This window comes from Chiloscyllium punctatum, unplaced genomic scaffold, assembly GCF_047496795.1.
Source record: "Chiloscyllium punctatum isolate Juve2018m unplaced genomic scaffold, sChiPun1.3 scaffold_1115, whole genome shotgun sequence".
NCBI lineage: Eukaryota > Metazoa > Chordata > Chondrichthyes > Orectolobiformes > Hemiscylliidae > Chiloscyllium > Chiloscyllium punctatum.
In genome coordinates this window covers 94-5,000 of record NW_027310849.1, presented here as the reverse complement: position 1 = coordinate 5,000, position 4,907 = coordinate 94, and positions in this window count along the sequence as shown.

The following is a 4,907-nucleotide window of genomic DNA, read 5'->3' as shown; positions in this document are numbered from 1 at the left end:
GCCGCACCGGCCTCTGACTGACTCTCAGAATGGACGGAAAGAGCCGGGTAAGCCTTTCAAAAGATTCGACCACGTGCCGAAAACTTTAGACTTCCGTGAGCTCTCCGGCTTGCACCGAGACCCGAAGTCGACGTGCGAAGCACCACGGGACCCCTTTCGCCTGCAGGTCCCGAGCCGCCTTTATTTGCTGTTACGAGCATCGTGTGCCCCATACCTGCGTGACGAGCACCGCAGGGCGGCAGAGCCATCGCACTTGGCCGGGTGGCAGAGGAGGACCCGACTATTCACAGATAGCGGCCCAACGACTCCCAGAGCCGGTCGTGCGGCGCGCGAGGTCTGCTCTCTTCACAAGAGGCTTTATTAGGGAGTGCTAAGGCAAGGTTCTGTGCCCTCCACCCTCATCGCAACACCCATGGGAGCCTCCGGTCGTCAATAGACCGCCGCACCGGCCTCTGACTGACTCTCAGAATGGACGGAAAGAGCCGGGTAAGCCTTTCAAAAGATTCGACCACGTGCCGAAAACTTTAGACTTCCGTGAGCTCTCCGGCTTGCACCGAGACCCGAAGTCGACGTGCGAAGCACCACGGGACCCCTTTCGCCTGCAGGTCCCGAGCCGCCTTTATTTGCTGTTACGAGCATCGTGTGCCCCATACCTGCGTGACGAGCACCGCAGGGCGGCAGAGCCATCGCACTTGGCCGGGTGGCAGAGGAGGACCAGACTATTCACAGATAGCGGCCCAACGACTCCCAGAGCCGGTCGTGCGGCGCGCGAGGTCTGCTCTCTTCACAAGAGGCTTTATTAGGGAGTGCTAAGGCAAGGTTCTGTGCCCTCCACCCTCATCGCAACACCCATGGGAGCCTCCGGTCGTCAATAGACCGCCGCACCGGCCTCTGACTGACTCTCAGAATGGACGGAAAGAGCCGGGTAAGCCTTTCAAAAGATTCGACCACGTGCCGAAAACTTTAGACTTCCGTGAGCTCTCCGGCTTGCACCGAGACCCGAAGTCGACGTGCGAAGCACCACGGGACCCCTTTCGCCTGCAGGTCCCGAGCCGCCTTTATTTGCTGTTACGAGCATCGTGTGCCCCATACCTGCGTGACGAGCACCGCAGGGCGGCAGAGCCATCGCACTTGGCCGGGTGGCAGAGGAGGACCCGACTATTCACAGATAGCGGCCCAACGACTCCCAGAGCCGGTCGTGCGGCGCGCGAGGTCTGCTCTCTTCACAAGAGGCTTTATTAGGGAGTGCTAAGGCAAGGTTCTGTGCCCTCCACCCTCATCGCAACACCCATGGGAGCCTCCGGTCGTCAATAGACCGCCGCACCGGCCTCTGACTGACTCTCAGAATGGACGGAAAGAGCCGGGTAAGCCTTTCAAAAGATTCGACCACGTGCCGAAAACTTTAGACTTCCGTGAGCTCTCCGGCTTGCACCGAGACCCGAAGTCGACGTGCTAAGCACCACGGGACCCCTTTCGCCTGCAGGTCCCGAGCCGCCTTTATTTGCTGTTACGAGCATCGTGTGCCCCATACCTGCGTGACGAGCACCGCAGGGCGGCAGAGCCATCGCACTTGGCCGGGTGGCAGAGGAGGACCAGACTATTCACAGATAGCGGCCCAACGACTCCCAGAGCCGGTCGTGCGGCGCGCGAGGTCTGCTCTCATCACAAGAGGCTTTAGGGAGTGCTCAGGCAAGGGTCAGCCCGCAGCCTTCCTGGCAACACCCAGGGGAACCAGGCCACTCGCGTCTCTCGCCTTCATTTTCGACACGAGCGCCTGCGGAGGGCCACCACCCCCTCCGATTGTCAAGAGACCTCCGCACCGGCCTCTGACTTACTCTCAGAATGGACGGAAAGAGCCGGGTAAGCCTTTGAAAAGATTCGACCACGTGCCGAAAACTTTAGACTTCCGTGAGCTCTCCGGCTTGCACCGAGACCCGAAGTCGACGTGCTTAGCACCACGGGACCCCTTTCGCCTGCAGGTCCCGAGCCGCCTTTTATTTTTGTTACGAGTATCGTGTTCCCCAAACCTGGGTGACGAGCACCGCAGGGCGGCAGAGCCATCGCGCTTGTCCGGGTGGCAGAGGAGGACCAGACTATTCACAAATAGCGGCCCAACGACTCCCAGAGCCGGTCGTGCGGCAGGCGAGGTCTGCTCTCATCACAAGAGGCTTTAGGGAGTGCTCAGGCAACGGTCAGCCCGCAGCCTTCTTGGCAACACCCAAGGGAACCAGGCCACTCGCGTCTCTCGCCTTCATTTTGGACACGAGCGCCTGTGGAGGGACGGCCGGAGTCAACGTGGGGTTTGCCCGCCCTCCAATAGTGTCAAAAGACCGCCGCACAAGTCTCTGACTGACTCTTAGAACAGACAGAAAGAGTTTGTCAAATCTGTCAAAAAATTGACAAAGTGTCAAAAATTCGACTTCCAAGAGCTCTCCGGCATGCACTCATACCTGTCATTAAAGTGCTATGCCCGTGGAACCGTTTTTCGGATGCCTTTCAGAACGGTCCCGCGCCGCCATTTTGTTCTAAAAATCGTGTTCCCATATATCTCCGGGTACCCCGCCAACCTCACTGCGGAAAAACTACAAGTGGCACTGAATGGGTCTGAATTCCAAATTTGACTGCATCGGTCTGGAACTCGGTCCGGTCAAAACCGTTTGGATTTTTCTCGGTCCGGACTTCCGCGACAGACAAAGTTAAAGTTTTCGGGCTGCAGGCACAAAACGACAGCTGGCCATTTGCCGGGCTCAATTCACCCAATTCCTCCGGCACTTCGGAGCACATGTTCGGTGTAAGTTTGCGAATCTTTCCCGATGCTGCAGCATTTTCCTCCGCTGACACTTAGAATATTTTTCACACTTTGCTGAAAATTTTTCTAAGTGTTTTTTTCCAAGTTTTCCTGGTTACTGATTTCTTCTTTTTAAACATTTTTCTAAGTTTTTCTGGTTACTGATTTCTTCTTTTTAAACATTTTTCGCAGTTTGTCTGGTTACTGATTTCTTCTTTTTAAACATTTTTCGCCGTTTTTCTGGTTACTGATTTCTTCTTTTTAAACATTTTTCGCCGTTTTTCTGGTTACTGATTTCTTCTTTTTAAACATTTTTCTAAGTTTTTCTGGTTACTCATTTCTTCTTTTTAAACATTTTTCTAAGTTTTTCTGGTTACTGATTTCTTCTTTTTAAACATTTTTCTAAGTTTTTCTGGTTACTCATTTCTTCTTTTTAAACATTTTTCTAAGTTTTTCTGGTTACTCACTTCTTCTTTTTAAACATTTTTCGCCGTTTTTCTGGTTACTGATTTCTTCTTTTTAAACATTTTTCTAAGTTTTTCTGGTTACTCATTTCTTCTTTTTAAACATTTTTCTAAGTTTTTCTGGTTACTCATTTCTTCTTTTTAAACATTTTTCTAAGTTTTTCTGGTTACTGATTTCTTCTTTTTAAACATTTTTCTAAGTTTTTCTGGTTACTGATTTCTTCTTTTTAAACATTTTTCTAAGTTTTCCTGGTTACTCATTTCTTCTTTTTAAACATTTTTCTAAGTTTTCCTGGTTACTCATTTCTTCTTTTTAAACATTTTTCTAAGTTTTCCTGGTTACTGATTTCTTCTTTTTAAACATTTTTCGCAGTTTTTCTGGTTACTGATTTCTTCTTTTTAAACATTTTTTCGCAGTTTGTCTGGTTACTGATTTCTTCTTTTTAAACATTTTTCGCCGTTTTTCTGGTTACTGATTTCTTCTTTTTAAACATTTTTCGCCGTTTTTCTGGTTACTGATTTCTTCTTTTTAAGCATTTTTCTAAGTTTTTCTGGTTACTCATTTCTTCTTTTTAAACATTTTTCTAAGTTTTTCTGGTTACTGATTTCTTCTTTTTAAACATTTTTCTAAGTTTTTCTGGTTACTCATTTCTTCTTTTTAAACATTTTTCTAAGTTTTTCTGGTTACTCACTTCTTCTTTTTAAACATTTTTCTAAGTTTTTCTGGTTACTGATTTCTTCTTTTTAAACATTTTTCGCCGTTTTTCTGGTTACTGATTTCTTCTTTTTAAACATTTTTCTAAGTTTTTCTGGTTACTCATTTCTTCTTTTTAAACATTTTTCTAAGTTTTTCTGGTTACTGATTTCTTCTTTTTAAACATTTTTCTAAGTTTTCCTGGTTACTGATTTCTTCTTTTTAAACATTTTTCGCAGTTTTTCTGGTTACTGATTTCTTCTTTTTAAACATTTTTCTAAGTTTTCCTGGTTACTGATTTCTTCTTTTTAAACATTTTTCGCAGTTTTTCTGGTTACTGATTTCTTCTTTTTAAACATTTTTCTAAGTTTTTCTGGTTACTGATTTCTTCTTTTTAAACATTTTTCTAAGTTTTTCTGGTTACTCACTTCTTCTTTTTAAACATTTTTCTAAGTTTTCCTGGTTACTGATTTCTTCTTTTTAAACATTTTTCGCAGTTTGTCTGGTTACTGATTTCTTCTTTTTAAACATTTTTCGCAGTTTTTCTGGTTACTGATTTCTTCTTTTTAAACATTTTTCTAAGTTTTTCTGGTTACTCACTTCTTCTTTTATAACATTTTTCTAAGTTTTCCTGGTTACTGATTTCTTCTTTTTAAACATTTTTCTAAGTTTTCCTGGTTACTGATTTCTTCTTTTTAAACATTTTTCTAAGTTTTCCTGGTTACTGATTTCTTCTTTTTAAACATTTTTCTAAGTTTTTCTGGTTACTCATTTCTTCTTTTTAAACATTTTTCGCAGTTTTTCTGGTTACTGATTTCTTCTTTTTAAACATTTTCCTAAGTTTTCCTGGTTACTGATTTCTTCTTTTTAAACATTTTTCTAAGTTTTCCTGGTTACTCATTTCTTCTTTTTGATCATTTTTCTAAGTTTTCCTGGTTACTGATTTCTTCGTTTTGAACAT